Raw genomic sequence first — 20,504 nt, 5'->3', positions numbered from 1 at the left:
CTTCTTGTTGTTTTAAGGTGGAGGTGTGGTTCTTCTTGTTGTTTTAAGGTGGAGATGTGGTTCTTCTTGTTGTTTTAAGGTGGAGATGTGGTTCTTCCTGTTGCAGTCATGGGTTGTTTTAAGGTGGAGATGTGGTTCTTCTTGTTGTTTTAAGGTGGAGATGTGGTTCTTCTTGTTGTTTTAAGGTGGAGATGTGGTTCTCCTGTTGCAGTCATGGATTGTCTTAAGGTGGAGATGTGGTTCTTCTTGTTGTTTTAAGGTGGAGATGTGGTTCTCCTGTTGCAGTCATGGATTGTCTTAAGGTGGAGATGTGGTTCTCCTGTTGCAGTCATGGATTGTCTTAAGGTGGAGATGTGGTTCTCCTGTTGCAGTCATGGGTTGTTTTAAGGTGGAGATGTGGTTCTTCCTGTTGCAGTCATGGGTTATTTTAAGGTGGAGATGTGGTTCTTCTTGTTGCAGTCATGGGTTATTTTAAGGTGGAGATGTGGTTCTTCTTGTTGCAGTCATGGGTTGTTTTAAGGTGGAGATGTGGTTCTTCCTGTTGCAGTCATGGGTTGTTTTAAGGTGGAGATGTGGTTCTTCCTGTTGCAGTCATGGGTTATTTTAAGGTGGAGATGTGGTTCTTCTTGTTGCAGTCATGGGTTGTTTTAAGGTGGAGATGTGGTTCTTCCTGTTGCAGTCATGGGTTATTTTAAGGTGGAGATGTGGTTCTTCTTGTTGCAGTCATGGGTTGTTTTAAGGTGGAGATGTGGTTCTTCCTGTTGCAGTCATGGGTTATTTTAAGGTGGAGATGTGGTTCTTCTTGTTGCAGTCATGGGTTATTTTAAGGTGGAGATGTGGTTCTTCTTGTTGCAGTCATGGGTTATTTTAAGGTGGAGATGTGGTTCTTCCTGTTGCAGTCATGCACAGTGTTCTTGGTTGGTCATCAATCGACAAGATAATTGAAGAAAAAAAAAACATGCTTATTTTACTTCATAATATACATAATTTAAAACGGTCCGAGTTCTATTCACAACGATATTCAGTTGGTTAAGAGACAGACATTCAGTAAATACGAGGAATGGATTGTCCTCCATCTATGAGTTATCCAGACAGAAAAAAGAAATGGGCAAAAGAACATTTTGATTTAGAGCAATAAAGAAATTGAATAAATTAACTGAGCAAACCAGAAACCTTTTCAATATATAAACATTATTTAAAAACAATTTAAATATATTATATAGAAATGTTGTGGGACTATAGTAGATGAAGAATCAATATATTTTTACATTGAGTATTTATTGGGTCATTATGTATGTTTGTAATAGTGTGTTATATGTGGAACAATAGTTTGTATTATAAATTGTATTTTAATGTTAAGGACTCTTGGAAGATTAGATCCAATGGCCACTGTAGTTTGGATCGACTGATTCCTTTTATTTGTCAGTAAAAAAAATAAACACAAAAAAACATTTTTTTTCAAGTGACTGGGATCGCATGATAAAGTTGTGGACATATTTCCACATTGTTGACATGAATACATATAAAATGACATAGAGACACATTACAGAGACACATTACAGAGACACATTACAGAGACACATTACAGAGACATTACAGAGACACATTACACAGACACATTACAGAGACACATTACACAGACACATTACAGAGACACATTACAGAGACACATTATAGAGACACATTACAGAGACACATTACAGAGACACATTACAGAGACACATTACAGACACAGACAGAGACACATTACAGAGACACATTACAGAGACACATTACAGAGACACATTACACACATTACAGAGACACATTACAGAGACACATTACAGAGACACATTACAGAGACATTACAGAGACACATTACAGAGACACATTACAGAGACACATTACACAGACACATTACAGAGACACATTACAGAGACACATTACAGAGACACATTACAGAGACACATTACAGAGACACATTACAGAGACACATTACAGAGACACATTACAGAGACACATTACAGAGACATTACAGAGACACATTACAGAGACACATTACAGACACAGACACATTACAGAGACACATTACAGAGACACAGACACATTACAGAGACACATTACAGAGACACATTACAGAGACACATTACAGAGACACAGACACATTACAGAGACATTACACACATTACAGACACAGACACATTACAGAGACACATTACAGAGACACATTACAGAGACACAGACACATTACAGAGACACATTACAGAGACACATTACAGAGACACAGACACATTACAGAGACACATTACAGAGACACAGACACATTACAGAGACATTACAGAGACACATTACAGACACAGACACATTACAGAGACACATTACAGAGACACATTACAGACACATTACAGAGACATTACAGACACAGACACATTACAGAGACATTACAGAGACACATTACAGACATTACAGACACATTACAGACACAGACACATTACAGAGACACATTACAGAGACATTACAGACACATTACAGAGACACATTACAGAGACACATTACAGAGACACATTACAGAGACACAGACACATTACAGAGACACAGACACATTACAGAGACACATTACAGAGACACAGACACATTACAGAGACATTACAGACACATTACAGAGACATTACAGACACATTACAGAGACACATTACAGAGACACAGACACATTACAGAGACACATTACAGAGAGATACATTACAGAGACACATTACAGAGACACACATTACAGAGACACAGACACATTACAGAGACACATTACAGAGACACATTACACAGACACATTACAGAGACACATTACAGAGACACATTACAGAGACACATTACAGAGACACATTACAGAGACACATTACAGAGACACATTATAGAGACACATTACAGAGACACATTACAGAGACACATTATAGAGACACAGAGACATTACAGAGACACATTACAGAGACATTACAGAGACACATTACACAGACACATTACAGAGACACATTACACAGACACATTACAGAGACACATTACAGAGACACATTACAGAGACACATTACAGAGACACATTACAGAGACACATTACAGAGACACATTACAGAGACACATTACAGAGACACATTACAGAGACATTACAGAGACACATTACAGAGACACAGACACATTACAGAGACACAGACACATTACAGAGACACATTACAGAGACACAGACACATTACAGAGACACATTACAGAGACACAGACACATTACAGAGACACAGACACATTACAGAGACAGACACATTACAGAGACATTACAGAGACATTACAGAGACACAGACACATTACAGAGACATTACAGAGACACAGACACATTACAGAGACACAGACACATTACAGAGACACATTACAGAGACACATTACAGAGACATTACAGAGACACATTACAGAGACATTACAGAGACACATTACAGAGACACAGACACATTACAGAGACATTACAGAGACACATTACAGAGACACAGACACATTACAGAGACACATTACAGAGACACAGACACATTACAGAGACACATTACAGAGACACATTACAGAGACATTACAGAGACACATTACAGAGACATTACAGAGACACATTACAGAGACACAGACACATTACAGAGACATTACAGAGACACATTACAGAGACATTACAGAGACACATTACAGAGACACATTACAGAGACACATTACAGAGACACATTACAGAGACACATTACAGAGACACAGACACATTACAGAGACACAGACACATTACAGAGACACATTACAGAGACACATTACAGAGACACATTACAGAGACACAGACACATTACAGAGACACATTACAGAGACACAGATACATTACAGAGACACATTACAGAGACACAGACACATTACAGAGACACAGATACATTACAGAGACACATTACAGAGACACATTACAGAGACACATTACAGAGACACATTACAGAGACACAGATACATTACAGAGACACATTACAGAGACACAGACACATTACAGAGACACAGATACATTACAGAGACACATTACAGAGACACATTACAGAGACACAGACACATTACAGAGACACATTACAGAGACACATTACAGAGACACATTACAGAGACACATTATAGAGACACATTACAGAGACACATTACAGAGACACAGATACATTACAGAGACACATTACAGAGACACATTACAGAGACACAGATACATTACAGAGACACATTACAGAGACACAGACACATTACAGAGACACAGATACATTACAGAGACACATTACAGAGACACATTACAGAGACACAGACACATTACAGAGACACATTACAGAGACACATTACAGAGACACATTACAGAGACACATTACAGAGACACATTATAGAGACACATTACAGAGACACAGACACATTACAGAGACACAGAGACACAGACACACATTACAGAGACACACACACATTACAGAGACACAGACACATTACAGAGACACATTACAGAGACACAGACACACATTACAGAGACACAGACATCTTACAGAGACACATTACAGAGACACATTACAGAGACACATTACAGAGACACAGACACATTACAGAGACACATTACAGAGACACAGATACATTACAGAGACACAGATACATTACAGAGACACATTACAGAGACACATTACAGAGACACATTACAGAGACACATTACAGAGACACAGACACATTACAGAGACACATTACAGAGACACATTACAGAGACACATTACAGAGACACAGACACATTACAGAGACACATTACAGAGACACAGATACATTACAGAGACACAGATACATTACAGAGACACATTACAGAGACACATTACAGAGACACATTACAGAGACACATTAAAGAGGCACAGACACATTACAGAGACACATTACAGAGACACATTACAAAGACACATTACAGAGACACATTACAGAGACACAGACACATTACAGAGACACAGACACATTACAGAGGCACATTACAGAGACACATTACAGAGACACATTACAGAGACACATTACAGAGACACATTACAGAGACACATTACAGAGACACAGACACATTACAGAGACACAGACACATTACAGAGACACATTACAGAGACACATTACAGAGACACATTACAGAGACACATTACAGAGACACTTTACAGAGACACATTACAGAGACACAGATACATTACAGAGACACATTACAGAGACACAGATACATTACAGAGACACAGATACATTACAGAGACACATTACAGAGACACAGATACATTACAGAGACACATTACACAGACACATTACAGAGACACATTACAGAGACACAGATACATTACAGAGACACATTAAAGAGGCACAGACACATTACAGAGACACATTACAGAGACACAGACACATTACAGAGACACATTACAGAGACACATTACAGAGACACATTACAGAGACACATTATAGAGACACAGACACATTACAGAGACACACATTACAGAGACACATTACACAGACACATTACAGAGACACATTACAGAGACACATTACAGAGACACATTACAGAGACACATTACAGAGACACAGACACATTACAGAGACACATTACACAGACACATTACAGAGACACATTACAGAGACACATTACAGAGACACATTACAGAGACACATTACACAGACACATTACAGAGACACATTACAGAGACACAGACACATTACAGAGACACATTACACAGACACATTACAGAGACACATTACAGAGACACAGACACATTACAGAGACACAGACACATTACAGAGACAGAGACACAGACACATTACAGAGACACATTACAGAGACACAGACACATTACAGAGACACATTACAGAGACACAGACACATTACAGAGACACATTACAGAGACACATTACACAGAGACACATTACAGAGACACATTACAGAGACACATTACAGAGACACAGACACATTACAGAGACACATTACAGAGACACATTACAGAGACACAGACACATTACAGAGACACATTACACAGACACAGACACATTACAGAGACACATTACAGAGACACATTACAGAGACACATTACACAGACACATTACAGAGACACAGACACATTACAGAGACACATTACACAGACACATTACACAGACACATTACACAGACACATTACAGAGACACAGACACATTACAGAGACACATTACAGAGACACATTACACAGACACAGACACATTACAGACACATTACAGAGACACATTACACAGACACATTACAGAGACATTACAGAGACACATTACAGAGACACATTACAGAGACACATTACAGAGACTACAGAGACACATTACAGAGACACATTACAGAGACACATTACAGAGACACAGACACATTACAGAGACATTACAGAGAAACAGACACATTACAGAGACATTACAGAGACACATTACAGAGACACATTACAGAGACACATTACATAGACACATTACAGAGACACAGACACATTATAGAGACACATTACAGAGACACAGATACATTACAGAGACACATTACAGAGACACAGACACATTACAGAGACACAGACACATTACAGAGACACATTACAGAGACACATTACAGAGACACTTTACAGAGACACATTACAGAGACACAGATACATTACAGAGACACATTACAGAGACACAGATACATTACAGAGACACAGATACATTACAGAGACACATTACAGAGACACATACATTACAGAGACACATTACACAGACACATTACAGAGACACATTACAGAGACACAGATACATTACAGAGACACATTAAAGAGGCACAGACACATTACAGAGACACATTACAGAGACACAGACACATTACAGAGACACATTACAGAGACACATTACAGAGACACATTATAGAGACACAGACACATTACAGAGACACACATTACAGAGACACATTACACAGACACATTACAGAGACACATTACAGAGACACATTACAGAGACACATTACAGAGACACAGACACATTACAGAGACACATTACAGAGACACATTACAGAGACAGAGACACATTACAGAGACACATTACACAGACACATTACAGAGACACATTACAGAGACACAGACACATTACAGAGACACATTACACAGACACATTACAGAGACACATTACAGAGACACAGACACATTACAGAGACACAGACACATTACAGAGACAGAGACACAGACACATTACAGAGACACATTACAGAGACACAGACACATTACAGAGACACATTACAGAGACACAGACACATTACAGAGACACATTACAGAGACACATTACACAGACACATTACAGAGACACATTACAGAGACACATTACAGAGACACATTACAGAGACACATTACAGAGACACAGACACATTACAGAGACACATTACAGAGACACATTACAGAGACACAGACACATTACAGAGACACATTACACAGACACAGACACATTACAGAGACACATTACAGAGACACATTACAGAGACACATTACACAGACACATTACAGAGACACAGACACATTACAGAGACACATTACACAGACACAGACACATTACAGAGACACATTACACAGACACATTACACAGACATATTACAGAGACACAGACACATTACAGAGACACATTACAGAGACACATTACACAGACACAGACACATTACAGACACATTACAGAGACACATTACACAGACACATTACAGAGACATTACAGAGACACATTACAGAGACACATTACAGAGACACATTACAGAGACACATTACAGAGACACATTACAGAGACACATTATAGAGACACATTACAGAGACACATTATAGAGACACATTATAGAGACACATTACAGAGACACATTACAGAGACACATTACAGAGACACATTACAGAGACACATTATAGAGACACATTACAGAGACACATTACAGAGACACATTATAGAGACACATTACAGAGACACATTATAGAGACACATTACAGAGACACATTACAGAGACATTACAGAGACACATTACAGAGACACATTACAGAGACACATTACAGAGACACATTACAGAGACACATTACAGAGACACATTACAGAGACACATTACAGAGACACATTACAGAGACACATTACAGAGACACATTACAGAGACACATTACAGAGACACATTACAGACACATTACAGAGACACATTACAGAGACACATTACAGAGACACATTACAGAGACACATTACAGAGACACATTACAGAGACACATTACAGAGACACATTATAGAGACACATTACAGAGACACATTACAGAGACACATTACAGAGACACATTATAGAGACACATTACAGAGACACATTACAGAGACACATTACAGAGACACATTACAGAGACACATTACAGAGACACATTACACAGACACATTACAGAGACATTACAGAGAAACAGACACATTACAGAGACACATTACAGAGACACATTACAGAGACACATTACATAGACACATTACAGAGACACAGACACATTATAGAGACACATTACAGAGACACAGATACATTACAGAGACACATTACAGAGACACAGATACATTACAGAGACATTATAGAGACACATTACAGAGACACATTACAGAGACACATTAAAGAGGCACAGACACATTACAGAGACACAGACACATTACAGAGACACATTACAGAGACACATTACAGAGACACATTAAAGAGGCACAGACACATTACAGAGACACATTACAGAGACACATTACAGAGACACATTACAGAGACACAGACACATTATAGAGACACAGACACATTACAGAGACAGAGGCACATTACAGAGACACATTACAGAGACACATTACAGAGACACATTACAGAGACACATTACAGAGGCACATTACAGAGACACATTACAGAGACACAGACACATTACAGAGACACATTACAGAGACACATTACAGAGACACAGAGACACAGATACATTACAGAGACACATTACAGAGACACATTACAGAGACACATTACAGAGACACAGATACATTACAGAGACACAGATACATTACAGAGACACATTACAGAGACACAGATACATTACAGAGACACATTAAAGAGGCACAGATACATTACAGAGACACATTACAGAGACACATTACAGAGACACATTACAGAGACACAAAGAGACACATTACAGACACATTACAGAGACACATTACAGAGAGACACATTACAGACACATTACAGAGACACATTACAGACACAGACACATTACAGAGACACATTACAGAGACACATTACACAGACACATTACAGAGACACACATTATAGAGACACATTACAGAGACACATTACAGAGACACATTACAGAGACATTACATAGACACATTACAGAGACACATTACAGAGACACATTACAGAGACACATTACAGAGACACATTACAGAGACACATTACAGAGACACATTACAGAGACACATTACAGAGACACATTACACAGACACATTACAGAGACACATTACAGAGACACATTACAGAGACACATTACACAGACACATTACAGAGACACATTACAGAGACATTACAGAGAAACAGACACATTACAGAGACACATTACAGAGACACATTACAGAGACACATTACAGAGACACAGACACATTACAGAGACACATTACAGAGACACAGACACATTACAGAGACACATTACAGAGACACAGACACATTACAGAGACACATTACAGACACATTACAGAGACACATTACAGAGACACATTACAGAGACACATTACAGAGACACATTACAGAGACACATTACAGAGACACATTACAGAGACACAGATACAGAGACACATTACAGAGACACATTACAGAGACACAGAGACACATTACAGAGACACATTACACAGACACATTACAGAGACACATTACAGAGACACATTACAGAGACACATTACAGAGACACATTACAGAGACACATTACAGAGACACATTACAGAGACACATTACAGAGACACATTACAGAGACACAGACACATTACAGAGACACATTACAGAGACACATTACAGAGACACATTACAGAGACACATTACAGAGACACATTACAGAGACACAGACACATTACAGAGACACATTACAGAGACACATTACAGAGACACATTACAGAGACACATTACAGAGACACATTACAGAGACACATTACAGAGACACATTACAGAGACACAGACACATTACAGAGACACATTACACAGACACATTACAGAGACACATTACAGAGAGACACATTACAGAGACACATTACAGAGACACATTACAGAGACACATTACAGAGACACAGACACATTACAGAGACACATTACACAGACACATTACAGAGACACATTACAGAGACACAGACACATTACAGACACAGACACATTACAGACACAGACACATTACAGAGACACATTACAGAGACACAGACACATTACAGAGACACATTACAGAGACACAGACACATTACAGAGACACATTACAGAGACACATTACAGAGACACATTACAGAGACACATTACAGAGACACATTACAGAGACACATTACAGAGACACATTACAGAGACACAGACACATTACAGAGACACATTACAGAGACACATTACAGAGACACATTACAGAGACATTACAGAGACACATTACAGAGACACATTACAGAGACACATTACAGAGACACAGACACATTACAGAGACACATTACACAGACACATTACAGAGACACATTACAGAGACACATTACAGAGACACACAGACACATTACAGACACATTACAGAGACACATTACAGAGACACAGACACATTACAGAGACATTACAGAGACACATTACAGAGACACATTTACAGAGACACATTACAGAGACACAGAGACACATTACAGAGACACAGACACATTACAGAGACACATTACAGAGACACAGATACATTACAGAGACACATTACAGAGACACACATTACAGAGACATTACAGAGACACATTACAGAGACACATTACAGAGACACATTACAGAGACAGAGGACACAGACACATTACAGAGACACAGACACATTACAGAGACACATTACAGAGACACATTACAGAGACACATTACAGAGACACATTACAGAGACACATTACAGAGACACATTACAGAGACACATTACAGAGACACAGACACATTACAGAGACACACAGACACATTACAGAGACACAGACACATTACAGAGACACATTACAGAGACACATTACAGAGACAGAGACACATTACAGAGACACATTACAGAGACAGACACATTACAGAGGCACATTACAGAGACACATTACAGAGACACATTACAGAGACACAGAGACACAGATACATTACAGAGACACATTACAGAGACACATTACAGAGACACAGATACATTACAGAGACACAGATACATTACAGAGACACATTACAGAGACACAGATACATTACAGAGACAGAGACACAGACACATTACAGAGACACATTACAGAGACACATTACAGAGACACAGTCACATTACAGAGACACATTACAGAGACACATTACACAGACACATTACAGAGACACATTACAGAGACACAGACACATTACAGAGACACATTACAGAGACAGACATTACAGAGACACATTACAGAGACACATTACAGAGACACATTACAGACACATTACAGAGACACATTACAGAGACACAGACACATTACAGAGACACATTACAGAGACACATTACAGAGACACATTACAGAGACACAGACACATTACAGAGACACATTACAGAGAGACACATTACAGAGACACATTACAGAGACACATTACAGAGACACATTACAGAGACACATTACAGAGACACAGACACATTACAGAGAGACACATTACAGAGACACATTACAGAGACACATTACAGAGACACATTACAGAGACACATTACAGAGACACATTACAGACACATTACAGAGACACATTACAGAGACACATTACAGAGACACATTACAGAGACACATTACAGAGACATTACATAGACACATTACAGAGACACATTACAGAGACACATTACAGAGACACATTACAGAGACACATTACAGAGACACATTACAGAGACACATTATAGAGACACATTACAGAGACACATTACAGAGACACATTACAGAGACACATTACAGAGACACATTACAGAGACACATTACAGAGACACATTACAGAGACACATTACACAGACACATTACAGAGACACATTACAGAGACACATTACAGAGACACATTACAGATTACAGAGACACATTACAGAGACACATTACAGAGACACAGACACATTACAGAGACACATTACAGAGACACATTACAGAGACACATTACAGAGACACATTACAGAGACACATTACAGACACAGATAGACACAGACACATTACAGAGACACATTACAGAGACACATTACAGAGACACATTACAGAGACACATTACAGAGACACAGACACATTACAGAGACACATTACAGAGACACATTACAGAGACACATTACAGAGACACATTACAGAGACACATTACAGAGACACATTACAGAGACACATTACAGAGACACATTACAGAGACACATTACAGAGACACATTACAGAGACACATTACAGAGACACATTACAGAGACACATTACAGAGACACAGACACATTACAGAGACACATTACAGACACATTACAGAGACACATTACAGAGACACATTACAGAGACACAGATACATTACAGAGACACATTACAGAGACACACATTACAGAGACACATTACAGAGACACATTACAGAGACACATTACATTACAGAGACACATTACAGAGACACATTACACAGAGACACATTACAGAGAGACACATTACAGACACATTACACAGACACATTACAGAGACACAGACACATTACAGAGACACATTACAGAGACACAGATACATTACAGAGACACATTACAGAGACAGATTACAGAGACACATATACAGAGACACATTACAGAGACACATTACAGAGACACACATTACAGAGACACATTACAGAGACACAGACACATTACAGAGACACATTACAGAGACACAGACACATTACAGAGACACATTACAGAGACACACAGAGACACATTACAGAGACACATTACAGAGACACATTACAGAGACACAGACACATTACAGAGACACATTACAGAGACAGAGACACATTACAGAGACACATTACAGAGACACATTACAGAGACACATTACAGAGACACATTACAGAGACACAGACACATTACAGAGACACATTACAGAGACACAGACACATTACAGAGACACATTACAGAGACACATTACAGAGACACATTACAGAGACACATTACACAGACACATTACAGAGACACATTACAGAGACACATTACAGAGACACATTACAGAGACACACATTATAGAGACACATTACAGAGACACATTACAGAGACACATTACAGAGACACATTACAGAGACACATTACAGAGACACATTACAGAGACACATTACAGAGACACATTACACAGACACATTACAGAGACACATTACAGAGACACAGACACATTACAGAGACACATTACAGAGACACATTACAGAGACACATTACATTACAGAGACACATTACAGAGACACATTACAGAGACACATTACACAGACACATTACAGAGACACATTACAGAGACACATTACAGAGACACATTACAGAGACACATTACAGAGACACATTACAGAGACACATTACAGAGACACATTACAGAGACACATTACAGAGACACATTACAGAGACACATTACAGAGACACATTACAGAGACACATTACAGAGACACATTACAGAGACACATTACAGAGACACATTACAGAGACACAGACACATTACAGAGACACATTACAGAGACACATTACAGAGACACATTACAGAGACACATTACAGAGACACATTACAGAGACAGAGACACATTACAGACACATTACAGAGACACATTACAGAGACACATTACAGAGACACATTACAGAGACACATTACAGAGACACATTACAGAGACACATTACAGAGACACATTACAGAGACACATTACAGAGACACATTACAGAGACAGAGACACATTACAGAGACACATTACAGAGACACAGACACATTACAGATACATTACAGAGACACAGATACATTACAGAGACACAGACACATTACAGAGACACATTACAGAGACAGAGACACATTACAGAGACACATTACAGAGACAGAGACACATTACAGAGACACATTACAGAGACACATTACAGAGACAGAGACACATTACAGAGACACAGACACATTACAGAGACACATTACAGAGACACAGACACATTACAGAGACACATTATAGAGACAGAGACACATTACAGAGACACATTACAGAGACAGAGACACAGACACATTACAGAGACACATTACAGAGACACATTACAGAGACACATTACAGAGACACATTACAGAGACACATTACAGAGACACAGACACATTACAGAGACACATTACACAGACACATTACAGAGACATTACAGAGACACATTACAGAGACACATTACAGAGACACATTACAGAGACACATTACAGAGACAGAGACACAGATACATTACAGAGACACATTACAGAGATACATTACAGAGACACATTACAGAGACACATTACAGAGACACATTACAGAGACACAGACACATTACAGAGACACATTACAGAGACACATTACAGAGACACATTACAGAGACACATTACAGAGACACAATACAGAGACACATTACAGAGACACATTACAGAGACACATTACAGAGACACATTACAGAGACACATTACAGAGACACATTACAGAGACAGAGACACAGATACATTACAGAGACACATTACAGAGACACATTACAGAGACACATTACAGAGACACATTACAGAGACACATTACAGAGACACATTACAGAGACACAGACACATTACAGAGACACATTACAGAGACAGAGACACATTACAGAGACACATTACAGAGACACAGACACATTACAGAGACACATTACAGAGACAGAGACACATTACAGAGACACATTACAGAGACACATTACAGAGACAGAGACACATTACAGAGACACATTACAGAGACACATTACAGAGACAGAGACACATTACAGAGACACATTACAGAGACAGAGACACATTACAGAGACACATTACAGAGACACATTACAGAGACACATTACAGAGACACATTACAGAGACACATTACAGAGACACATTACAGAGACAGAGACACATTACAGAGACAGAGACACATTACAGAGACACATTACAGAGACAGAGACACATTACAGAGACACATTACAGAGACACATTACAGAGACAGAGACACATTACAGAGACACATTACAGAGACACATTACAGAGACAGAGACACATTACAGAGACACATTACAGAGACACAGACACATTACAGATACATTACAGAGACACAGATACATTACAGAGACACAGACACATTACAGAGACACATTACAGAGACAGAGACACATTACAGAGACACATTACAGAGACAGAGACACATTACAGAGACACATTACAGAGACACATTACAGAGACAGAGACACATTACAGAGACACAGACACATTACAGAGACACATTACAGAGACACAGACACATTACAGAGACACATTATAGAGACAGAGACACATTACAGAGACACATTACAGAGACAGAGACACAGACACATTACAGAGACACATTACAGAGACACATTACAGAGACACATTACAGAGACACATTACAGAGACACAGACACATTACAGAGACACATTACACAGACACATTACAGAGACATTACAGAGACACATTACAGAGACACATTACAGAGACACATTACAGAGACAGAGACACAGATACATTACAGAGACACATTACAGAGATACATTACAGAGACACATTACAGAGACACATTACAGAGACACAGACACATTACAGAGACACATTACAGAGACACATTACAGAGACACATTACAGAGACACATTACAGAGACACATTACAGAGACACATTACAGAGACACATTACAGAGACACATTACAGAGACACATTACAGAGACACATTACAGAGACACATTACAGAGACACATTACAGAGACACATTACAGAGACACATTACAGAGACACATTACAGAGACACATTACAGAGACAGAGACACAGACACATTACAGAGACACAGACACATTACAGAGACACATTACAGAGACACAGACACATTACAGAGACACAGACACATTACAGAGACACATTACAGAGACACAGATACATTACAGAGACACAGACACATTACAGAGACACAGACACATTACAGAGACACATTACAGAGACACATTACAGACACATTACAGAGACACATTACAGAGACACAGATACATTACAGAGACACATTACAGAGACACAGACACATTACAGAGACACATTACAGAGACACATTACAGAGACACATTACAGAGACACAGACACATTACAGAGACACATTACAGAGACACATTACAGAGACACATTACAGAGACACATTACAGAGACACATTACAGAGACACATTACAGAGACACAGACACATTACAGAGACACATTACAGATACACATTACAGAGACACATTACAGAGACACATTACAGAGACACATTACAGAGACACAGACACATTACAGAGACACATTACAGAGACACATTACAGAGACACATTACAGAGACACATTACAGAGACACATTACAGAGACACATTACAGAGACACATTACAGAGACAGAGACACAGATACATTACAGAGACACATTACAGAGACACATTACAGAGACACATTACAGAGACACATTACAGAGACACATTACAGAGACACATTACAGAGACACAGACACATTACAGAGACACAGACACATTACAGAGACACATTACAGAGACACAGATACATTACAGAGACACAGACACATTACAGAGACACAGACACATTACAGAGACACATTACAGAGACAGAGACACAGACACATTACACAGACACATTACAGAGACACAGATACATTACAGAGACACATTACAGAGACACAGACACATTACAGAGACACATTACAGAGACACATTACAGAGACACAGACACATTACAGAGACACATTACAGAGACACATTACAGAGACACAGACACATTACAGAGACACATTACAGAGACACAGACACATTACAGAGACACAGACACATTACAGAGACACATTACAGAGACACATTACAGAGACACATTACAGAGACAGAGACACAGATACATTACAGAGACACATTACAGAGATACATTACAGAGACACATTACAGAGACACATTACAGAGACACATTACAGAGACACAGACACATTACAGAGACACATTACAGAGACACATTACAGAGACACATTACAGAGACACATTACAGAGACACAATACAGAGACACAATACAGAGACACATTACAGAGACACATTACAGAGACACATTACAGAGACACATTACAGAGACACATTACAGAGACAGAGACACAGATACATTACAGAGACACATTACAGAGACACATTACAGAGACACATTACAGAGACACATTACAGAGACACATTACAGAGACAGAGACACAGACACATTACAGAGACACAGACACATTACAGAGACACATTACAGAGACACAGACACATTACAGAGACACAGACACATTACAGAGACACATTACAGAGACACAGATACATTACAGAGACACAGACACATTACAGAGACACAGACACATTACAGAGACACATTACAGAGACAGAGACACAGACACATTACACAGACACATTACAGAGACACAGATACATTACAGAGACACATTACAGAGACACAGACACATTACAGAGACACATTACAGAGACACATTAAGGAGACACAGACACATTACAGAGACACATTACAGAGACACATTACAGAGACACAGACACATTACAGAGACACATTACAGAGACACAGACACATTACAGAGACACAGACACATTACAGAGACACATTACAGAGACACATTACAGAGACACAGACACATTACAGAGACACATTACAGAGACACATTACAGAGACACAGACACATTACAGAGACACATTACACAGACACATTACAGAGACACATTACAGAGACACATTACAGAGGCACATTACAGAGACACATTACAGAGACATTACAGAGACACATTACAGAGACACATTACAGAGACACATTACAGAGACACATTACAGAGACATTACACAGACACATTACAGAGACATTACAGAGAAACAGACACATTACAGAGACACATTACAGAGACACATTACAGAGACACATTACAGAGACACATTACAGAGACACAGACAGATTATAGAGACACATTACAGACACACAGATACATTACAGAGACACATTACAGAGACACAGATACATTACAGAGACATTATAGAGACACATTACAGAGACACATTACAGAGACACAGACACATTACAGAGACACAGACACATTACAGAGACACATTACAGAGACACATTACAGAGACACATTACAGAGACACATTACAGAGACACATTACAGAGACACAGACACATTACAGAGACACAGACACATTACAGAGGCACAGACACATTACAGAGGCACATTACAGAGACACATTACAGAGACACATTACAGAGACACATTACAGAGGCACATTACAGAGACACATTACAGAGACACAGACACATTACAGAGACACAGACACATTACAGAGACACATTACAGAGACACATTACAGAGACACAGAGACACAGATACATTACAGAGACACATTACAGAGACACATTACAGAGACACATTACAGAGACACATTACAGAGACACATTACAGAGACACAGATACATTACAGAGACACATTACAGAGACACAGATACATTACAGAGACACATTACAGAGACACATTACAGAGACACATTACAGAGGCACATTACAGAGACACATTACAGAGACACAGACACATTACAGAGACACAGACACATTACAGAGACACATTACACAGACACATTACAGAGACACATTACAGAGACACATTACAGAGGCACATTACAGAGACACATTACAGAGACACAGACACATTACAGAGACACATTACAGAGACACATTACAGAGACATTACAGAGACATTACAGAGACACATTACACAGACACATTACAGAGACATTACAGAGAAACAGACACATTACAGAGACACATTACAGAGACACATTACAGAGACACATTACAGAGACACATTACAGAGACACATTACAGAGACACAGACAGATTATAGATACACATTACAGACACACAGATACATTACAGAGACACATTACAGAGACACAGATACATTACAGAGACATTATAGAGACACATTACAGAGACACATTACAGAGACACAGACACATTACAGAGACACATTACAGAGACACATTACAGAGACACATTACAGAGACACATTACAGAGACACAGACACATTACAGAGACACAGACACATTACAGAGACACAGACACATTACAGAGGCACATTACAGAGACACATTACAGAGACACATTACAGAGACACATTACAGAGGCACATTACAGAGACACATTACAGAGACACAGACACATTACAGAGACACAGACACATTACAGAGACACATTACAGAGACACATTACAGAGACACAGAGACACAGATACATTACAGAGACACATTACAGAGACACATTACAGAGACACATTACAGAGACACATTACAGAGACACATTATAGAGACACAGACACATTACAGAGACACACATTACAGAGACACACATTACAGAGACACACATTACAGAGACACATTACAGAGACACATTACAGAGACACATTACAGAGACACATTACAGAGACACATTACAGAGACACATTACAGAGACACATTACAGAGACACAGACACATTACAGAGACACATTACAGAGACACAGATACATTACAGAGACACATTAAAGAGGCACAGACACATTACAGAGACACATTACAGAGACACAGACACATTACAGAGACACATTACAGAGACACAGACACATTACAGAGACACATTACAGAGACACATTACAGAGACACATTACAGAGACACATTATAGAGACACAGACACATTACAGAGGCACATTACAGAGACACATTACAGAGACACATTACAGAGACACATTACAGAGGCACATTACAGAGACACATTACAGAGACACAGACACATTACAGAGACACAGACACATTACAGAGACACATTACAGAGACACATTACAGAGACACAGAGACACAGATACATTACAGAGACACATTACAGAGACACATTACAGAGACACATTACAGAGACACATTACAGAGACACAGATACATTACAGAGACACAGATACATTACAGAGACACATTACAGAGACACAGATACATTACAGAGACACATTACAGAGACACATTACAGAGACACATTACAGAGGCACATTACAGAGACACATTACAGAGACACAGACACATTA

Source organism: Oncorhynchus nerka, linkage group LG27, assembly GCF_034236695.1.
Source record: "Oncorhynchus nerka isolate Pitt River linkage group LG27, Oner_Uvic_2.0, whole genome shotgun sequence".
NCBI lineage: Eukaryota > Metazoa > Chordata > Actinopteri > Salmoniformes > Salmonidae > Oncorhynchus > Oncorhynchus nerka.
The sequence above is the reverse complement of the archived record's forward strand: the minus strand, read 5'-3'. Positions refer to the sequence as shown.